This window comes from Canis lupus, chromosome 7 (assembly GCF_048164855.1).
Source record: "Canis lupus baileyi chromosome 7, mCanLup2.hap1, whole genome shotgun sequence".
In the NCBI taxonomy this organism is placed as follows: Eukaryota; Metazoa; Chordata; class Mammalia; order Carnivora; family Canidae; genus Canis; species Canis lupus.
Genome location: NC_132844.1, coordinates 60276385 through 60298835, shown reverse-complemented (window position 1 = coordinate 60298835; position 22451 = coordinate 60276385). Strand labels below are relative to the sequence as shown.

The 22451-nt window shown below is 50.2% G+C and overlaps 1 long non-coding RNA gene across 2 annotated transcripts in view; it reads left to right on the top strand.

The window, feature by feature from the left end:
• The window catches only part of LOC140636969 (uncharacterized), a 34230-nt gene extending 12202 nt beyond the window's left edge, over positions 1–22028 (top strand). Inside the window, exons 2-5 of one of the 2 annotated variants that reach the window (XR_012034223.1) lie at positions 2304–2390; positions 4951–5092; positions 7338–7620; positions 18403–22028. This is a non-coding gene — a long non-coding RNA (uncharacterized lncRNA). Of the gene's footprint in view, positions 1–2303; positions 2391–4950; positions 5093–7337; positions 7960–18402 lie in introns of those variants that run through there. The other variant, XR_012034222.1, reaches the window with a different exon arrangement.
• The last annotated feature ends 423 nt before the right edge of the window (positions 22029–22451 follow it).

Below are 22451 nucleotides of genomic sequence, written 5' to 3'. Positions count from 1 at the left end.
TTGAATGGGTGGCATGCAAATTTATGCCACACAACCCTCTGAACTGCCATGCTGTTGGCGAGTGAGAGCCCCTTTCGTTGCCCTGGCAGGCCTGAAGGAGTCCAAGGTCATTTTCTTCGGAGGAGGCTCCGAGGAGGCTGGGGGCTTTCTTCCCCCACTCCAAACCCCCCAGGCAGCTGAGGGACCCAGAGGAGCAGGGAGCTGGCCAGAAGGCACCTGTTCTTAACGAGGGTCCCCAGGAGCTGGGCAGCCCTCCCTCCACAGGGCACGGGGCTGTCGCCGCCGCCTGAATGAGGGAGATTTATGGAAAATCCCCTCACACAACAGGCGGATTTTCCAAGCCTCATTGGCTGCTCTGGTTTGAGCCTTCATTAAGGAGAACGGGGGACAATGGAAGAGGTGGGGGTGAGGCCCTGGGTGCATTCAGCTCTCTATCATTCAGCACTGGAAACTCCATCAATGCCTGCCCCCCCTTCCTTGCTCGAAGAGAGGTCACACACTCTCTCTTTTTAATAGTAATAATAAAAGGACCATACCCAGTAAAGTCAGACTCATCTTTCTTGCATTTTAAATATTTCCAGAGGAGACATACTGTTGTTTTGCTTTACAATTCCCCAAGCCTTGTAACGATACAGTCTGGGATGCTCCCTTAGAGCTAACCTAATTGTCTCCTGCTTTTGACTGGACTTAGTAGGATTTCTCTTCCCCTTTAAAGTTATGGCGACATTTCAAAGTGTCAAGGGCAAGTGTATAATTTCCCAGTAAAAAATTGCAGTTGGAAGAAGTTACTATCTACTGGAGCTGAGGGACCTTGGAGATTTGCGGGCCTACCCCCTCACTGTGCATTTAGAGAGGCCATGATCCCCCCAAATGGGTAGTGACAAGGTTTGAGCACGAATACGTGCTCTAAGCTGGTGCCTGCCCAAGTACTGACTGCTTCTGATGGGGGTACATCTACAATAAATACTCAGGGATCTTTCCTGAGGAGAGAGCAATTCTTAAGCCAAAGGAATGGGTTTCTAATAGTGAAATATTAGGCCTTATTCCACAGATTTTTTTTTTTTTTTTTGGTCCCAAAGCCCCTTCTGGAAAGTGTTTAGTGTGATAGAGATCAGTGGAGGTATCTTAGAGGAGGTAAGACTTTAACATGAGCCTTTCGGGGCGGTAAGATTTCATGGAAGAAGAGAGGGATGAGGCATTCCCAAGGGCAGGACTAGCTGGGGCAAAGGCTCAGGAGGACCACCAGCAGAATCCTGGGAGGGAGCCCTTCCCCTGTGGTGGGGACAGGAGACGAGGTGTCATTCACCGAACAGAAAATGGATGGGCACAGCCCGTTCCCTGAGATGGTGAAGTGTCCGAATCCTGGGAGTGACTTGCCTTGTTGGAGGAACTGGCTGGAGCAGGAGGTGTTTATGGTTTTCCCTCTCCTGGGGGCAGCCAGAGCTAGCCAAGTTTACAATTGCTCAGAACTCTATAAACATACTTGGTGAATGTGTGCATATGTGAGTGCATGTGTAGACAAGTGTCCCCACTGCCATCAGACCTTCATTTCCATGGCTGTGCAGGCCTAACCTCCTTACTGGGTGAAGGTGCTTCAGCTGGGTGCTATCTGCTCTCTTGGGCCTGGTGACACTTTCTGAAGGGGGTCAGTGAGCATGGACATCAAGGGACTCTATGGGCCTTGTAGGTTTCCTGGGGGGACAAGGCCTTGTGGGGGGATCCTGGGAGGAGGAGGGCATTCCAGCCTGGGGACAGCAGGAGCAAGGAGATACTTGAGTATGATGGTGTGTGTGCATGCACACGTGTGTGTGTTTGATGAGCCTTGGGTACGTGGAGGAGAAAAGGTGGGAGATGGGAGGATTCTTTGCAGGTTTTTGAGCTTTGGGGAAGCCTTTACACCTGACCTGATGGCTAACAGAATCATATTCCAGATCCTTTTAAGAAATCATGCACACAAAAATGGCTCCTGTCTGGTACATAGGCCTCCATGTGTTGATTTTATTATCATTAGTGATGATACTATGATGCAGAGCTAGGTCTTGCTGTTGTGTTGGGGTGCCCCGGGCACTCCATGTTCTGACCAGCGCTGAACATGAGTGGCACAGTGGCCAGTGTCAGGACAGCCTGTGGTCTCAATTAGGGGTCGGTGGTGGCCAGGGTTAGGGATCAAGCTGTGTCCAGGATGGAGTGAGCCTGTGGTTGAGATAAAGGGTCAGTGGTGGTTATGACTGGCTGTGGATCAGTGGCCAGGGTGAGGGGTCAGATACTGACTGGGAACTGTTTTCTTTGTGTTAAACTAACAGCTCTGGAAGACGCTGACCTTGTGTCAGAGGCATTATCCTCGGAGCCCAGTGCCTCTGTTTAGAGAACTCCGGAGGAGCCCAGAATGTGTGAGAGAGCCCTAAAGACTTGGGTTTTAGGCCTCCTTCTGCTAACTTAGGAGCCGAGCCCTGGGGTGGGGGTAGGGGGCAAGTGGCCTCACTTCTCTGCGCTTCTTTCCCCCTCTATAGAACACTATCTGCCTGCCGAGAGGGTAAGGTCTGTTACTGAGCATCCTCTTATAAAATATAAGCTCAGTCGTCATTAATTGTGCCACAGCCCACACTCTGCACCCCCACGGGCCTATGGGTAAATCCACAGTGGTCACGCGGTTGGCTGGGGGTGAGGTGGTTAAAGCAGTACTCCCCAAACTCAGCTACTCCTTGGACATCTTTAAAATCGTTCTGAGGGCAGCCCTCATTCCAGCCCTCCCATGTTTTGAATTCACTGGAGTGGGAGTCTTAAAATCTCCCCAGGTGATTCTAATGGGCAACCAAGTTTGGAAACCACTGGGTAAAAGCCCATGCTAATTAATGAGCTAAAGAGAATGAGTCTTTAAGCAGCCACCTGAGGTGTGGGTAGAACCCACCAGCTGGCCTCAGGCCCCTTCCCAGTGGGGGTCTGACAGAGGGAGGTGGAGACAGAGCCCCAAGAGATGCCAGGAAGAGCTTTCTTTCTCTCTTAACCTTCTCCACTCTTCTGTTTCTCCATCTGAGAAATGGAGTTAAGATTATATTAACCTTGTTGGGGAGCTGCAGTGGAATAAAGCACATTGTAAGTTGTTACAATAGGCACCAGTCAACCAAGAGATGTCAATTGAGTTTTGGGGGTGTGTGTGGAGAAAAGCAGGGTCCCTCTAACCTCCCTTCAGATCGCTCCTCACCAGAAATTCATGGCCAGTATATTGATAGTCTGAAGCCAGGGCAATGGACGACACAGCCCTGGTGAATCCAGAATCTCTTGGCCCTGAGTAGGATCTTTGGGGGGCATGTATCCCCTGTTTCAAGTATTGTTCCTCCTAAATAGACTCTCCTTAGTTTTATTTTTGGTTTCAGGAAATACCATCTCCATAATAACCTGTAGGGTGGGTGAGGGATGAGGAGACAGCCTTCTGCCCCTTCTGGCTCTCTGCAAGTGTGGGATGGGATGTCATGGAACTCCTGGAAGCTTCAGCTCAGCCTTGGAGGCCGCTCCTGGCCAGGTGTCCAGCATTTAGGGCCTCAGGAGAAAGTAGAATTTTCTCCTATGGGCTGTGTGCCTTTAAGACTCTGAGAGGAGTTGGATGGGGGCACCTGACTGGGGAAATTCCAACCAGTGGGTCTTTGAAATGGAAGTGACATCTAGTGGTTTGAAAAAGAACTGCCAAGCTGGCCCCCCAGGCCCAGGCTGGCCCTTGGGGTTCCTTTGCTGGCCACCAGGCCGCTCTTCTCCTGGGCCACACCCTGCTGGAGGGGTTTACAGCCCCAGTAATGGGCTCTCAATGGCAAGATGACTCTCCTGGCCCAATGCCAGCCTGGAACCCCTATCCAGACCCAGGTACCTATACTCAGGCCCAGGGCAGCCGGAGGGGCCCAGGAAGCGTGTCCCCTCCCCAGTGTGTCAGGGCTACTGTGTAGAGTCCCAGGTGAGCCAGACTCCTTGGGCCTCCTGTCCCTTGATTCTGAGGATCCCTGTCTTGCGTCCAGCCACACAGAAGTCTTATGCAGCCATAGTGCTGAATCATCGGAAACCTGCGGCCTGGCCGCTGTTATGCAACAGCCCTGCCACTGGCCTGCTAGTGTCAGCTCCAGACCTTTCAGGCAAGCGAAGGGCCTCAGGCGGTACATGGAGGTGTGTGAAATGGGGCCTGCACAGAGCCTTGGCTTTGGGACCAAAAGGGTTGGACAGAGGAGGGGGACAGTGTCCAGTCTATGGCTCTCCAAGGTTTCTGACTTGAAGAACCCTAGTCTGAGGGGGAGACACAGTCCTGCCCTCAGGGAGCCCCAGTCTGAGGGAGGAGACACAGCCCCGTCCTCAAGAATCCCAGTTTGAGGGGAGACACAGCCCTGCCTTCAAGAATCCCAGTCTGAAGGGAAGATACAGACATGCCCTCAGGGAGCCCCAGTCTGAACTGGAGACACAGCCGTGGCTTCACAAAAATCCCAGGTGAGGGTGAGGGCAGGAAAGAATGACGCACACATGAAACAGGCTGATGACCCTTGAAAAGCTCTGGAAAAATCAGGGCAGATGATTATAGGGTAGTAGAGCCCCAGTGACTAGGCTGGGAAGGAGGCAAGTGACAGCCTCTGGGATTAAGTAGCAAGTGCTCAGGGGAAGCAATACCTTTAAAGGTGGCAAGAAACTCACCTCTGCCCTCCCTGTATTTAGACCTGGGTTTCCCCCCTGGTATCTGGCTCACAGAGTAAAGGACCCAGTCCACCTCAGGCGCTGAACTCAGTAGCACCAGAGCCTGAGCAGGTGATAAAAGGGGCATTGCCTGGACACCTGGCATACCTTCATTTCGTCCCCACCTGCTGTGGTCCTTCCCTGCCTCTGCCCTGTCCTGCCCAATCCCAGAGTAAGGCACAGCTGCTTCTGGCCTCAGCTCCACAGTTCTGGAAGCTTCCTTATGCCCCTTCTCTATAATCCTAGGCTCAGCCACATTCTTCTGGATGAGGAAGCATCTGTTCCAGAGAATGAGTGTTTCAAGGTTGACTTCCTGAAAATGCTATGCAGTTGGCTTCCTTTTAAGAGATTGGACACCTAGCATCTTATACTCTCTAGAATTTCTGAGGTAGGAAATGTGTGTCTAACTTGGTCTTGTTGATTTTTATTTCAAAGAAGTACGGTAAAGGAACACCTGGGTGGCTCAGCCATTGAGCATCTGCCTTTGGCTCAGGGCATGATCCTGGAGTCCCAGGATGAGTCCCACATTGGGCTCCCTGTAGGGAGCCTGCTTCTCCCTCTGCCTGTGTCTCTGCCTCCCTCTCTCTGTGTCTCTCATGAATAAATAAATAAATCTTAAAAAAAAAAAAAGAGGTAGGGTATGGACATGGCAAGACAGAAAATTCAAGTACAGAATATTCAAGTAATAATTGGTGAATCTAGGTGAAGACTATGGGCAGTTCTTTTCGACTTTTCTATAAATTTGAGTTTACTTCAAAATAAAATAAAAAGCTATAGCCAAATTCAAAACAGAAATGTGAATCTCTCTTCCATCCTTTTCTCCAGTCACTACTTAGTTCCCTTTCTTGGAGGCCCCTGAGTTAACCAGTTTTCCTGTACATCTTTCTAAAGATAGTCCAAAATACATTTATAAACTCTTTTTTTCTCCCATATAAATGGTGGCATTCCCCCACACTGCTCTGCATTTTGGCTCCCACTTAACATATTTGGAAACCACGTGATGGGAGTACACATAGAGCTGTCTTGTCTTTTTTTATGGCTCCAGGGTATTCCACTGAACTGGTGATTCAAATTTTCATTGGGAAGATACTGTATCATGAAGAGAGAGAAGAGAGCATAGACTTTGGAGTTTAGATCCCTACCACAAACCAGTTGTTTAATGTCGAGCCAGTGAGTTAATCTCTTAGTGACTCAGTTTCCTTACTTGAAGACGGGTTATTAACGGCGTCTGGCTCAAAGCATTTTCTGAAGATTCAATGAGATAATACTTGTAAAGGGTATAGGTCACTGCCTGGCATGCAGTAAGCACTCAATAAACACTAGCCACTGCTCCCAAGATAATTTGGCCAGACCCCTGCTTTGAGAGAGCCGGGCTGGTTCCGGGCTTTTATTATTATAAACAATGCCACACACAAATATCCTTGTCTGCACATCACTTGGTACTTGTGGGAATGTATCTGTAGGGAAGATGCCAGGGACTGGAGTTGCTGGGTCAGAGGCTACGTGCATTTTTAATCTGGAAAGACGCTGCCAGGTTGTCCCTTCTAGGGGGTCCTCACCTCATAGCCACAATGCTGTGTTTGAGCCCGTTCCCCCATAGCCTTGCCAACACAATTGTGTTTCGCTGGAACACAGCATTTCTCAAATTTACGGGGCACAGCAAACTTATGGAGCTTCTTGGGGGATTGCTTGGCCTTCGACCCCCCTCCCCACATACCCACCCAAGTCTATGAGGGTATTTGCTGGGAGAAGCCCGCCCACGATGGGGCTAGAATGGTCTCCAGCTTGCAGAAGCCTCAAGCTGGCTCTGGCAAGACCCAGACACGTGCACCCATTCTATACATTTTTATTAAACGTATGGTGCTCACCACGTGTTTATACGTTGTTGGTGGCTGGTTTTTCTGGGCCTGTTAGCACAGCACAACTGTTGGTTAAATCTGATAATACTCAAGATTGTGCTTGTTGTCACCATTTCATGTCTGAGCCAGGGATTTGCGATTTCTAATTACATTTTTAACATTTTATCATACATATGAAGGCACACAGACAATGCCAGTATACAATTAGCTGTCATAATGGGGAGGCCTGATTATTCGACCTGGAGTTAGACTTCCTGCTGTGGATCACCTATAAACCAAGCTCTCGGGATGCCTGGGTGGCTCCGCGGTGGTTAAGCATCTGCCTTCAGCTCAGTGCATGATCCCCGGGACCGGGGCTTGAGTCCCGCATCAGGTTCCCTGCTAGGAGCCTGCTTCTCCCTCTGTCTCTGCCTCTCTCTGCGTGTCTCTCATGAATAAATTTTAAAATGAAGAAAATAAAAAATAAACTTAGCTCTCTTCCTTCTCTTCATGGAAAATTGGAGTCAATTATAAAAAAATAAATAAAATATAAAAAAGCAGACCCTGCATTGAGTAACCTATCATCTGAACACTGAAACCTCACCAACACTAAATATATTAGAAGGGTGAATATTCCTTTACAAAAGAGTCTCTGCTGAATTCATTTTAGTAGATTTTTATTGAAGCCCTTTTAGAGGATTAATACAGGCAGAGGATTGTTTGAGGATGGGGGCTTAGGGTGGGAGAGCAGGCCTGCTGCATCTCTTACTGACTTGAAACTGTTCTCACCCACAGCCTCCACGTACTCCGATCTCGCAAGCCCCGGGCTGGAGCGCTCCCTTATGATTCACTCTGATTTAGCCTGGCGTGCCAAACTTTCTAGGACTTTTGTGGGCTCCCTGGCCTACTCTGGCATCAAAGCCTCCGACGCCTCTTTCCCCTCCGATGACCTTACAGATCTGACAAATGCCAAGGACTTTGTCTACGCTAGATCTGGTGTAGAGTCCATCCCAGCTGCTCAGAGTGGTGGAAACAAATTGGCTGCATCTCCAGAAGCCCCTAGGGGATCAGGTTTGAGGTGAGGGTGCCCTTGAATGAAGGTCAAATAGGTTTCGTTTTTTTCCACTTGCTTAACGCACTTTATTTTTATCTAATTGCAACACACACAAAGAAAGGTGCACAAATCATAAGTTCATAGCTTGAGGATGTTGTAATGTGCATCTCATGAGTTTTACATGCAATTAATCATCCAGATCAAGAAATAGCGCCCTGCCAGCTTCCCACAACTCTTGCTCAATCTCCCTCCCCAGTTGTCACCCCCATCAAAAGCAGGCACTCTTCTGTTTTCTATTCCTGACAATTCGCATGGCATGACTTTGGCACATTACATACATGGCATCACATCGCATGTACACGATTGTGTCTGATGCCCCTTGCTCGGCGTTGTGAATTCACTGTGTTGTGTGTGTAGCAGTTCGTTTACTCTCATTGCTCTGTAGTATCCCGTAGTGTGAATATACAATGTTTAATCCATTCCACTGACAGTCATTGGGCCGTTCCCAGTTCAGGGCTACTGTGAATAATGCTGCTGTAAACATTCTTATCTATGCCTTGTAGTATACAAGTGTCCAGGCTTTTTAGGTACGGAGGGCAGGAATCACTGTGCCAGAGGGTAGACAGGGCCATTTTCGCAAGTGCTTTTCCAGTGGTGGAGCATCAGAGCTCTGAACAGCTCCTCCTCGTCCCCACCCACACCACTGTCAGTGGTTTCCATTTACTGTTCTGGTGGTCAAAATGACCTTTCCAAACCACAGATCTTTTGATCACCTTCCCGCTTTGCCCCCAACATTTTATTGTGAAAACTTCCTAACATACAGAGAAAGCTGAAACAATTGTGCCGTGAGGACCCATATCAACACGATCGCAAGATCTAATCACGTAATCGACATTCAGGATGATCATTTTTTCCCCCACGTGTCTAATCATCTATCCATCCGTCAACTCTCTTCTTTTTTTTGTCATGCTTCTTCAGGAAGGCAAAATTCACACAGCATCACGTTTATACATTTCAAGTTCAGGTGGTTTAAATAGGGGCACTAGCTCCTTCCTCTTGCTGAGTAGTAGTTTATTGTGTGGATATACCACAATTTGTTTATCCATTCTCCTGTTAATTGTCCCCATTTGGGTTTTTTTAAATAAAGATTTTATTTATTTATTCATGAGAGACACAGAGAAAAGAGGCAGAGACACAGGCAGAGGGAGGGAGCCTGCTATAGGACTTGATCCCAGGACCCCAGGACCACGACCTGAGCCAAAGGCAGATGCTCAACTACTGAGCCACCCAAGGGTCTAGTCCCCATAGTGTTTTAATAACAGGATCACAATCTGTCCTTGCCCATTTATGGAGTGGTCTATTTATGGGAAGAGGAAAAGGTGGAGAGAGGCAGAGACAAAGAGAGTTAGAGACAGAGAAGGCAATATTCCTGTTGCCTCCACAGGTCCCATCCAAATCAGCACTGGGCCTCCTCTCTACTCAGAAAATTTCTGACTGCCTTGTGCTCAGCTATCTCTCTGAACTCTGCATACCTGGCCAGCCGCCCTCTGCTAGTGTCCACAGTTCACTGCCCCGGATTGGTATCTCTTTCATGGCTGACTGTCTTATTAAGTCTTACAAAGTTCACAAAGAGCTCAGCACATCCTGGCACACGATTTAGGACTGGGGAAACAGTGGCCCTCGGTGCCAGGTGGGCTCTTTGAGGGAAATCATGGCTTTTGTATCCTTTTGCTGTAGTTCCAGGCCTGGTGCAGCATCAGGCACACAGGGAGGGAGAAGAGTGGACAGGGTGGTGGTATGGGGGGGCCTTCTACAGTCAAAGCCTAGGGAGGTCCCTATTAGGAATGACCCCGGGCCCGGGCTGAGGGTTGCCAGATTCTGATGCCAAACCACAGCTGGGAATGCCAGGATCACTAACGAGTTCTTAGTGAGGCTGGGGAATGAGGAGGCTCCTGCCAACAGAGGCTAAGGACACTGTGAGAGGTGGCCGGGACCCCCCAGCTGGTGAGAGGCCAGAGCAGCAGCCAGGCACAGTGCTTTCCTCTCATCACCCTCTTACCCCGTAATTCCCACGGTTCCTAACTTCTCTCCAGACTCTCGGCTGCTCTCTTTGCATGCTTCTGGGAGTGCTGAGGGTGTGGGCTCCCGGGCCTGGGCCAGTGATTCCTCCCACCTCCCTCCTTGTCCCCGGATCTGAATGTGCCTTAGTAGCTCCACTGTTGTGCTGGAGGTCCTCGAATGCAGTGGTTCTCATCATTGAGCGATGCCTGCTCAAGTGCAGAAATGAATTCCCCATTCAGCATAGGAGGGTCAGGCCTGAGAATTTTTTTGCATGTCTAGCAAGTTCCCAGGTGATGCTCATATTGCTGGGCCAGCGACCAGTCTTTGAAAATTACTTCTGTAGCACCCAAGTCGCTCAGTAGGTCAAGCATCCAACTCTGGATTTCAGCTCATCTCTCAGGGTCATGAGATCAAGCCCTGTGTCAGGCTCCACACTCAGCTCAGAGGATTCTTTCTCTGCCTCTCCTTTTTGCCTCTCCTCTGCTTGTGAGCTCTCTCTCTCTCTCTCTTATAAATACATCTTTTAAAGATTTTTTAAAAATTTGTGTATTCATGAGAGACACTTAGAAAGAGGCAGAGACACAGGCAGAGGGAGAAGCAGGCTTCTCACGGGGAGCCTGGTGCAGGACTTGACCCCAGGACCCCAGGATTACCACCTGAGCCAAAGGCAGGTGCTCAACCACTGAGCCACCCAGGTGCCCCTAAATCTTAAAAAGAAAAAAAGAAAAAGAAAATTTCTGCTCTAAAGCTTTGATCTCTCCTCCAGGGTCTCAGCTTAAACCCTCCTCCTGCCTGATGGGAGCTGGGGGAGGGCAGGGAGAGGTATCTGTTTCCTTCTCTGCACAAGTCCCAAGAAACATTGGGATTTTGGTGACCATGATAGTGACGGTCGGAAACTCACACTGGACTTGCCTCTGGACAAAAGGCATGGCAAGACTTCCACAGGAAGGGGGCAGATACAATGTCTTGTGGCCAGCGTATCGTAAGGACAAAAACCGATCAAAGCTGGAGTACCTGAGTATAAAAATTAGTAAGTGGTTTCATAAAAGAGATCATGAGAACTCACTATCCTATTTTAACTGCAGTGTCAGTGATAAACTTAGTTTTGATTTTGGAAGTAACCCCTGTGAAAAAGAACTCAAAATTACATGGGTCAGACAAGATAGTAAGTGCAGCTTTTCTGGCAGTGTGCTAGAATGATTGTCTAGTTCAATCTTGCGGTCAGGCCAGGCCTAAAAAAAGGTTCTTTAACACACTCAACCTCCAAGCCAGTCCTATGAGGCAGATCTTCTCATTCCCATTTTACAGATGAGGAAACTGAGGCATAACAGTTAAATGGCAGATTCAGAATTCCAACACTGAGTCTTTTTTTCTTTTATTCCACCTCAGACTTTAAACCCCAAAGTGAGGTGGTGTAGCTCCCCTTCTTAAAATTTTAAATACTGGATGTTTAGTGAGATTTTCCCCAATACTTTCTAGCCAAATGGTAGACACATCAGTTGAATCGAGGGCTAAGGCAAGCTCTTCTGTTACCCGGGGTGTGAACTCCATCAACCCCAGCAGGCTCAACAAGAAGAAATCTAGCATATCTGCTGTCAGAAATGACAGATTTGGAAAGAGATTCCTTTATAGGCTTATGTGAGCTTAAGACAGGTAAGATTGATCAGGGAAGATGATCCACTGTGATCACTTTTAATTGTTCTTCAGCACCTGGAATATGTGTGCTTAACCAACCAGGCGCACTGCTTAGTGCTTGCTCAGGGGGATTAAGGATGGTGCTGTGTCAGCTGGGCCCCCTCAGCTCACCCCGGGACAGAGGGGTATTAAGTAAGGGAAGTGTCTACCTCCTCTGAGTGTGTGCACATGGTCATATGCATAAGCTCTGCTCGAACAGACACCAACCGAGTAGCATCCAGGATGCTGCTGCCTCCTGGAATTATTGTGGGGTCCCAGATTTGTGTTAGGAATTTCATTCCAGCCAAAGTTTATCGCTCAGTAAAGAATTCAGACAGGGAGTGAGACCGGTTATGGATTAGATAGTGAGCTTTGGGTTTGGGCGGCTGGTGGCAGGGGTGAGGATGAGGGTGGGGGAGGAGTGAGGATGGTGCAGTTTCAATGGTTGGACATAACAGAGAATGGTAACAGTGGTGGTGGGGGGTGGCAGTAGGAGATGGGGTGTTTGAGGAAGGGTGGTTATTGGGATGAAAGGCTGAATGGCTCGGGGAACCAGCTGGAAGATCCAAAGCCAGGGATGGAAATTTGATCATGGCTTGAGGTGGCTGGGGAGAGGGGAGGGTCGCCTGGAGGAGGCATTGCTTTCGGATTACCCACTCTCTCTCCAGAGGTGCCTGCTCGGGGTATTTACCGAACCTGCTCCAACCGTGCAGCTGGGAGGTCCTTCCTGGCTGAGATTTAGCAAACCTGTTTCCCCAGGAGGCCTCTTTTCCCACCACAAACAGATGGGTGCTGATGTCAGCAGGAGGTAAACCTATAAGTCAGCACTAGTGGGGGTTGTGCTCAGGGGCCAATGGAAGAAAGGGCCCTGCCTGGCATGGTCTCCTCCGACCCCCCCACACCCCAAAGGGAAGGCAAGGCAAGAGGCCATCTCAGGAGGCTCTGGCCAGCTTCATGGAGTAGGTGTGCAACCTTGGGCGGCCTGAGGCTCGCACCTGGAGTCAGAGAGAACCCCAGACGCGGAAATCAGCAGGACCATCCGGTTCATTCCCATGCAAAGAAGAGAGGTTTTATGACTCCCATTTCCCAGATGAGGACACTGAGGCCTCGGGAGGGGAAGAGTTGTGTCTAGGGTCCCCTGGACAGGCAGCAGCAGAACCAGGCTCAGCACCTCAGTCCTCAGACTCCCGGCTCTGAGCTGTGTTTGCAACAGCACCTCCAATTGCATGTGGGTGTGGAAGTGAGGAGCAGTGGGCCCTTGGGGCAGGAGTTGGACAGAACCGGGCTGACTCCTGGGCCTGCCACTCACTTGAAGGGGAGTGTCCTTGGGCACCTCTGTTTTCTCCTCTGTGAAATAGGAGTGCCCAAATACCGCTGCGAGGGTGAGGGCAGGATTCAGCAAGATAGGCAGAAGTAAAGCTCCTTATGAGCGTTAGTTTTCTTTCCTCCACAAATTATTAGTCCTGGGTGGGAGTTTTCTGTGCACTTAGCGTGTGTTTGTGTGTACTGCTGTGCATGAGAGAGCATGTATAAGACTCTGGATGAGTGTGTGTGTGTGTGTGTGTGTGTGTGTGAGAGAGAGAGAGAGAGAGAGAGAGAGAAAGAGAGGAGATTGAGAATCACAAATCCTGGCCAGGTAGCCCCAGCGAGGGGAAGTCACAATGTTTACTGATCTTGGGACGCATTAGAGGTTTGAGCCCCTAGGATTCACCTGGCATGGTGGCAGGGGGGTGCCTGGAGAGGGCGGTGCTGCAGGACCCCCCAGGCTGTGACAAAGCCTGAAAGCTGCTGCCTTAAGAGCTGATGGGGCAGGGCAGGGCTGTCTCCAGGTTGGGCGGCTCATCTTCAGGGCTTAAGTGAGCTTGTCCTCCACCCTTGGTCCTCAGAAGTCAGGACTTGGGAGTTGGTCCTGAAGGGGTCCCTGTGGGCATTTGTACAGCAGTCCAGTGGGGATGTCTGACTAGGGGTTGGAAAGTGGGCTTGAGGGCACCAGGACAGGGGAAAGGAGGTAAGGCCAGTCCCCAGGCCTCCTGCAAATTCCACCTTCCTTGCAGCCCAAAGTGACCCTGCCTCCCCTTGCTCTGGGAAGAAGCCTGAATGGTAGGAGTCTAGTTATTTGTGCTGATTATCAACATTTGCATCACATGCCACTTGGGAGCTTGGTGACCTAGGATGCAAATCCACTCCCCAACATGCAGATTTTGTGACATCAACAGAAACACTGGTGCCTGGGGAATTGCTAGGGCACAGAAGGGTCTCCCTCAGAACTGCTTCTAAACTGCCTATAAGGGATCCCTGGGTGGCACAGCGGTTTGGCGCCTGCCTTTGGCCCAGGGCGCGATCCTGGAGACCCGGGATCGAATCCCACGTCGGGCTCCCGGTGCATGGAGCCTGCTTCTCCCTCTGCCTGTGTCTCTGCCTCTCTCTCTCTCTCTCTCTCTGTGACTATCATAAAATAAATAAATAAAAATTAAAAAATAAATAAATAAACTGCCTATAATTTCCCCATTGCATTTGCAGAGGTGTAATGTGTTGGAGTCCGTGAAGGTCAAAGCTGAAGTCAGACCTTGATGGCCTTCTAGTCCAACTGTCTTACTTTACAGACTAGGATACTGAGGTCCAGACAGGAAGCATAACTTGCTTAAGATTATATAGTCAGGGGATCCCTGGGTGGCGCAGCGGTTTGGCGCCTGCCTTTGGCTCGGGGCGCGATCCTGGAGACCCGGGATCGAATCCCACGTCGGGCTCCCTGCATGGAGCCTGCTTCTCCCTCTGCCTATGTCTCTGCCTCTCTCTCTCTGTGATGACTATCATAAATTTAAAAAAAAAAAAAAGATTATATAGTCAGGAGTGCAGTGTGGGGTCAGAACCTGGTCCAGCATCTTCCATATTCATTCTTTGACTAAATATGCACAAAAGCACTTATTTGGTGAACATCCTTCACGTACACCTAGCCTACCCTTCCACAGCACCTCTGGCTTTATTTTGCACCAAAGCAGTACTTGACATTACACAGTTTGTTGCTTATTTTCTGCCCCTTCCCCCCACTAGAATGAAGCCCCCCATGGGGGCAAGATTTTTTCCCCCCATTTTATTCATTGCCTTGTTATAAACATCTAGAACACACAGTTGCACAACAAGGAATTATGGCCTTCATTTGTTCATTCACTGGCCACCTCTCTCCATTCTGGAGACTGATAACACAGAAAGGAGTTTGAGCTGGTCCCTGTTCCACAGAGGTCCCTCCTGCCAGGCCCCAGCTGCCTGAAGGTGGGAGGCATCAGCTTGCCTAGGGAACTCTGGAAGGTCAGAGTTGGTGCTGTGGAGATCCTGGGCCCTGACTGTTCGAGGCAGGGGTTTAGGAGGAAGGACACAGATGTTTATTGACGCTTGTATGGCCTGGAGAGTGGGGACTGGGGCAGAGAGAAAGAAGTCCAGGTTCCAGCCCCTGCAGTGCATATGGTCAGATAGGGAGACATTACTCAAGTCTAGAGAAGAGCTTTGGGTGGAGGCTCAGTTTTCTCATCTGTAAAATGATGCTGAAGACACGACTCTGGGGGTGCAGGGAGGTGAACCTTATAAGAGATGATCTGTCTGAATGCCCTTTGCCCACACACATGATCTGAACCCCCACCCCAACACATGATGGCCTGTCCTCCTAACCACTTCTCCATTTTCCCTGGGTGAAGTCTCCAGGGAGTGGGGCTCTGGGTCTCTGCCCCGAGAAGTGAGCCAGGCTCTACTTTCTCTGCTCCCCAAGCCCTCTGTGGTTGATGGCCTAAGAGGTCACCCAGTTTCCTCTGTCCCAGTTGACCAGAACCCTCTGGGCTCTGGGGGTGCTGCAGATTTCCTGGCCAGGACCCAGGCCCCCGCCTCACTAGGGGCTGTGAACAAGAGAACAACAGACCAGATTTTGCAAGCCTGAAATAGTTTATGGCCAGGCTGAGGCAGGGAGGAAGGAGGGCATGGCCCCAGGAATGCGGGAGGAATGCCTGGGAGGCTTGTGCCTGCCCCCCACCCGTCCTCAACTCCCCAGGGGAAAGTGAGCACAAGCTTCCGGCCACTGGGCAGCAGAGAGGGAAATGGTCTGAGCCCTGACATTCCTGGGCCGGGGCTCCCAGGCCAGTGTGCAGTGAGTGGGTGTATGTGTGAGGAGTGAGATAGTCTTCCTCTCTGGGGATCACCCCGAAGGAGGCCACTGGGATAGACCAGTCTATGCCCCTAACTCCCATCAGTCTTCCCGCTGACTTGGCCGGTGGCACTGTGGACACAGAGCTTCACTTTAGGGAGGGAAGAAGATTGTTTTTTGGCTGGAATTAGGACCTCTGTGTCTTCCTTTAGACGGAGAGCCCACTGAGGTTAGCATCTGTCCGTTCCTTCAGGCTAGGGAGTCCTTAAAGACTGAGGTTCTGATGCCCCCATCAAATAGAAGTCACCTAATGGGAGGGCTGTGCCACCCCTCACCCAAATGCCTCTCATGGCCAGCATGTGTGGCTTTCAAAGCTGGTCGCACAAGCTGCAGTCTCCATCCTCATTCCTCCAGGCTCAAGACTTGACTGCCTTCAAACCTGCTGCAGAATGGGGAGTCTTTAGGGGCCGGCCGAGTCTTATGGACTGGACACCAGCCTATCCACAGCCTTCACCTCCATACCTGTTTACAGGACACCTGAAGCTCTTAGCTGTGTGAGGGGGGGAGAAGCCAGATCTCCGTTACCCATCTGGATAGTCTACTTGGCCCTGCTGGTACCGTACTCTGGGCTCGCTTCCTCTGCTTGTGGTCTGGGGTCCATCCTGCGGAGGGCTTGGGAGCAGACAGGCCACAGCGTGTAGCAGTCTGTCCACTAATAATACCTGCACATTCCCGGGACCTGTATCGGGGCCAGTCATCTTCCCTTTCATGTTTGACCCTGTCCCAGTGAGCCAGGGGATGGGGTGGGGGCCGGGTCTGGCCCGAGGTCAGGGGCAGACAGGCAGGAATAGTGGGAGGTGGAGAATCGGTGTCTGGCTTATTCTCAAGGTTCTAGCGCCCTCAGGTCCCACGAAGGCTTTGGCTCTGGTAGGGAAGACACAAGCTGTCAAAGCACTGGCTGGCCAGACCCCATCCTTTTTTATATGATATGGCTCTCTTGCTCTACTGGCAGGACATCCGTTTCCAATTCCCTTCCACACTTCTAGAACAGCCCCAGCAGGTCAGTCTGTGGTCAGGGTTAAGGATAATCTATGCAGAGTTGGACCACTCTGTGGATAGCATTCTGGGGACTGAGATCAGAGTTGAGGATCTGGCTCTGACCAGAGTTGTGAGTCAGCCTGTTTTCTGGATTTAGGGGGCTTAGTCTGGTTAGGTAGGATCAGGCTGTATCAAAAATCCAGGATTAGGGATCAGTTTACATCTAGGATTAGGAGTCAGTCTGCACCTAGAACCAGGGATAAGTGTATATCCAGAGGTAGGAAGTTGATCTGTATTTAGAATTAGGACTCAGTCTGCATTCAGGACCCAGGCTCTATACTTAGGATTGAGGATCACTTTATGCTTAGGATTAGGAGTCAGTCCAAGGGCACCTGGCTTCTCAGTCAGTAGAACAAGAGTCGCATGACTCTTGATCTCAGGGTCATGAGTTCAAGTCTCACATCAGGCACAGAGCTTACTTAAATAAATATATTAATTTTAAAAAAAGATTAGGAGTGAATGTGTGCATAGGTCAAGGATCAGCCTATACCTAGGAATAGAATAGTCTATACCCAGAATTAGGGGTTAATAGACACCCAGGGGTAAGTGTGTGTGTGTTTTGCACTGAAACTGAACCTATCATTGGCCACAGAAAGTGATACTGGCCCATCTGATCATAGAAGGCAGAGAATGCAGTTTGAGTTCGGTGGAGAGAGAAAGTTTGCCAAATTCCTTAGCCATCCACTCTGGGAACTCATCTACGGGAGTTACTAGGGACAGAGTGGGGAGCCTCACCACTCACGGAGAAAGCTTCAACTTGAAGAGTCACCAGCAGCACCAGACTAAGCCCCTTGGGGATGGAGCACAGTACCCAGGCAAGGAAGGTCCAGTGAATGGCTCAGAGGCAACATTGCCTAATGCCATGGCCGGGAAGAACATTGAGCAACTCCACAGATGGCACTTCTATTTGCTCTGTACTTCTCGAAACTCATTTACCAACAGCTCACTCTGCAAACATTTCCTGAATACCTACCGTGCTTTAGTCCAGAGGTTTTCAAACTTGAGTGCACAGAAGAATCACCCAGGAAACTTGTGGAAAAGGCCGATTCCCAGGCTCTTCCTCAGGGACTTTGGAGCACAAAGGTGCTGGGGGCTGCCCAGGAATCTTCACTTTCAATAAGCCCCTGCTGCAGCGGTTTTAAGACCATACTTGCGGGACCTTGCCTCAAAAGGCTCATCAGGTTAAAAAAAGGATTGTGGAAAACACCAGTAATGCTGCCTGGTGAGTTCAGTGGGTTGATGCCAAGGATTTCCCGGATAAAAGGGTGTACATGACCGTTTTCAAAGAAGCCTCAGGAAAGCCTTGCAAGGAAGTAAGTTTCTCCCTTGTTTCTGACCACCACTAGGTTAAATTATTCCTGTCTTGTTGCAAGAATTGCCTAAAATTTTATAGACGATCCCAAAGCATTTTCTGTTTAACTATTGCAAAGCATTTTCCCTCTCAAAGCGTTTTCATGTGCTTGGCAAGGTAGGAGAATTAGACACACAGAAGATTTGTTTTGAGCAGAGGAGTGTAAAGCAAAGCATATTTAATGCAGTAAATGAGGCAAAGTAAAAGAACGCAAATGAAAATGCTGTCTGAGTACAGCGCTAAGGAAAGGAACAACGTGCCACAGCTGTTATTATTAATAACTCACCAATTGTTTATAAACAATCTTCCTGAAAAACACTGCTCAAGTAGCACAGACCAACTTTGTTTAAACCGTGGCCCTGTGCTTTGCCCCACTCTCCCCCACAGAGTGCCACCAGCCAAGAACCCTGCCTGCAGTTGGCCTTTGGAAACCACAGGGTATATGTTTTCATTTTCCAAATATTAAACTAAAATATTGATTATGCTTTTGCAGACAGCACATTTCTCTCCAACCTGTCCCTGGATCAAGAATCCTGGTGCTGAAGTGCTCAGTCATCTTGAGGACCTTGTTGAACACAGGGAGGCTGTACAGTATGACAACCTCCCCTCCCCTTGCGGCTCACTGCCATGTGGCATGCTTCTGCAAGGTTACATAAACTTTCTTTATTTAAAGTCTCCACTCTTCCCTCGGAGAATGAATGGACTTCCGGGCCTGCCTGTGGGGCAGGAGCTTTAGATATTGTGCTGCTCAGAGGGGGAGAGAGGGCTGGACTGAGTCCCAGGAGCTCCTGGAGACTACACCCGCCCTGTCTGGTCCTGGGAATCCAGACCCTCCTGCAGGGAGGACAGGAGGTGACCTTCCATTCCTCTGGGCTGGGCTGCAGGCCACCTGGTCACAGGCTTCTTGAATACTGTCAGGGAGATTTTTCATTTATCCTAGTTAAATTTCACCTTGTTGGTTTTAAGCCAGCATTTCCAGAGTGGTATGGGATTCTTCTGGTTCTTCCAACAGGCCAGTCACTTTCCCAGCCCCCTGGACACTCCTTACCTTTGGAGTCACACTTCCCCAGGGCATTGATCTATTCCATTCATTCATTCAACAAGCCTTCAATGAACAACCATGAGACTCTCCATACAGGGCTAGGCACTGAGATCCAGAGGTAGCGCCTGGTAGTGCATGGTGACAGTGTAGACAGATGACCACACACAGAAGCAGATCGTCTCTCTCTAGCATGGTATAAGTATGCCAAGGAATTAAGGGGGCACAGAGGGCACGTGGAAGACAAGGATGTCTTCATGAGGAAGATAACATTTTATTTATTATCTGAATCTCAAAGTGTGAGAAGGGAGGAGTGGGCTGGGGGTGTCCAGGCAGAGACAACAGACCGAACATAAACCTGGAGTCTGGAAATAGCAGGGCCAGGGATGCTTTCGAAGCCAACTTCTAGGGGCTGTATTATGAGGTTCAAAGCAGAGAGTGTGGGGGGCTGGGGTTGGAGAAGCCTTTGGGGCAAGGTCATAGTAGAGCATGGGGAGCCAGGGCCTCACCCCGGGTAGGGAAGCTGGTGGAGAGGATGGAAGGTTTCAGATTGAAGAGAGAGTGACCTGATCAGTCTGCCAACTTGACACTGTCCATTAATAGCAGCTGTTGTGGCTTTTCCATGGCTGTGGGTTCTTTCTTTTCTTTTCTCTCTTTTTTTAAGATCTTATTTATTTATTTGAGAGAGAGTGTGTATACATGAGCGGGGCGTAGGGCAGAGGGAGAGGGAGAAGCAGGCTCTCTGCTGAGCAGGGAGCCCCTGACACTCCATCCCTGACCCTGGGATCATGACCTGAGTCGAAGGCAGACACTTAACCGACTGAGCCACCCAGGCCCCCTGTGGCTCTGGGTTCTTCTTTTGGTTCTGGGTTCTAAATAGCTCTGGGAAGGTAGGCTGCCATAAGAACTGGACAGTGTTGGGAGCCACTCAGCTGCAAAATCTGGGGGAAGGAGAGAAGTCTTCTAAGACAGAAAAGTCTGGATTTAGATGCCTCACTATTAGAGTTCTGATAAGGTACGGAACCCACCTGAGCCTCGGCTGCCGCGTATGCAGAATGGAGCCATCCAATACTGATGGCCAAGTGGCAGGGAGCAAGTGAGAGAGCCTATATGAGAACTATCGGGGCGGGGGACTGGAGCTCAGGCTAAGACTGTAACTGGGGGGACCAGAGCCCCCTGGCTGCCATCTCCATTGCTGCCTGAGCGGCAGGCTGTGATATCCCTCCTCGAGGGAGGTCTGATAACAGAGCCTAGAGAGCTATCCCCACCATAAACAGTCAGGCCGGGGGTGTCTCCTGATCTGATACCTTGGCCCTGTGTGCCCCGCGGCCCACCAGTTCTCTGGCCCCAGAGCAGGGGTGGGGACGAGAGGGGTCTGCTTGGCTTCCGGCAGGCCTCACAGTTGTGCAAGGCTGCCTGATTCCAAACAAACTGTTAACCTACCGCCTCCCTGGCAATTCCAAGCATTCTGGCCAGCAGGTGGCCAGGCTGCCGCTGGTCTGGGCAGCCAGGGCTCAGGTCACAGGCCAGGCAGGTCTGGCTGACCAACGGTAAGTCTAGTTTCACAGTGTCTGGCTCTGGCATAGCAGGGTCCCTGGTGGAATGGAAGGAGCTCTGGGCAGGGAGTCAGGGGTTCTAGGTTCTAGTCCCAATTCCCCCATCAACTCACTGTGTGACCTGGGGTAAGTTCCTTGCCCTCTCGGGGCCATAGTCACCTTAGCTGAGCCTCGGACATTTGGTAGTGATGGTCCAGGATGCCTTCCACTGTGGAGTGCTGGGAGTTTGGGCTACTGTGACCTGAGCCCTTGGAAAGATTGTGAGGCCTTTCCCCAGACTCAGAGCAAGGGCCATACCGCCCCTCCTCATTTATTCTGTATCAGTTCCAGCTCCAAAGAGCAAACCACAGGCATGAGAAGAACTCTGGTCATGTGTGACCCGCATAAGAGCAAGGAAGAGCTTCTTGGATGTTTTGGTTGCTTCCAGGTGCTGCTTCATTCATTATTTAATATATTCTTTCATTCAACGAAATTGAAGAATGAATTCATTCATCCTTTCTTCATTCACTTGGTTAACAATATTAAGGGGCACCATTAAATGTCAGACACCATGCTAGGACCTGGGATTTACTAGTGAGACAGATGTGCAGAGAGTCCTTGGCCTTACAGGAGCTCTTGGGCTGGCCTGGCCTACTTTTTCTTGAGAAGCTGGAATACAGCAGGCCCAATTCAGATACAGTAGTATCTGAAGAGTCATCCCTGAGAGCCCCAAGACCCAGTGGGATTCTGTCCACCCTAATTGTGTAGAACCCTGTCCTAACCACTGAAGGGGAAGTGGAAAAGAGAGTAAATATGTCTCTGCTCCAGGAAGCCCCCATGCTGTGCCAATACCCAGCCCTGACTTCTGGAGCTGGCTCCTCAGGGGACCCATGGGAGCCATGCATCAGGAAGTGCGATGCCAGCCCCTGTCCTGGAGGGTTCTAGGGTGAGGACAACCAGCAGGTCCCAAGAAGCAGGGAGTATTTCTCTGGGCTGCTGCTTCTGCTTATGGATAATACAATGTTCAGTAAGAAGGAGTTGAAGAATGGGGGCTAGACATGGCCCCATCACACTTTGGGTCTGGGGAAACTGTCTGTGGAAGTGGTCATGTCCTGGGGAAGATTCTGGGTCCTTCCAGAACTTGAGAAGGTGGAGAGGGGCTGCCTTGCTTAGCACCACATGAGGAGCTGACCCCCTGGTGTACTCTCCAGCACAAGCCTGCCCTGGAACCTAGCAAAGGCCAAGATGGTATCAGAACAGAGGCCCGTTCATGGGGGACCTGGCCCATGGAGGAGTGGTGGCCTACCTTCCACAGGGGTGATGGCTCCCTGGGCCATGCCGTCCTCCTGGCCTTCTAGGCTCCTAGGGAAGGGATGCAGAAGTTCAGGAGAGGTGCCATGCTCTGCTTCCTCCAAACTTCTTGCACTGGGCTCTTGCCAGAGTTCAAACAGGCAAACATTGACAAGACTCCTTTTTTTTCTGTCCCTTACCTTTCAATAATCTCCATTTTGTTTAGATCCCTGTTGAGCTTGGCCTTTTGGGTAATTCCAGATAGTATGTTTAGTATTCAAATTCATTAAACTAGTTTAATATCCCAAGTCCGTGTTGGTTGACTGATTTTCTCTTGGGGAAATGGAGTTCTAGAGTTAGGACTAGGACTTGCTCGGGCTCATCCGTCTAGCCAAGGCTGAGTGAGGACCAGCACCCGGGCTTCCAGGTTCCCAGGCTGGCTGCCTCCTGGGCTTGCTCCAAAACTCTAGCTGCATCATTTGTGGGGCCTACCACAAAATGAAAATGCCAGTCCACTTGTATAAACATTATTAGGAATTTCAAGATAGTAACAGCAGAGCATTAAACCAAGTGTGCAGCCCTTCTAAACATGGGCCCTTGTACAAAGGCACAACTCACGTGTCCATAGAGCTTGTCTGAACCCTAGGAATGCGGAAGGAGGAGGGCGGACCCCAGCCT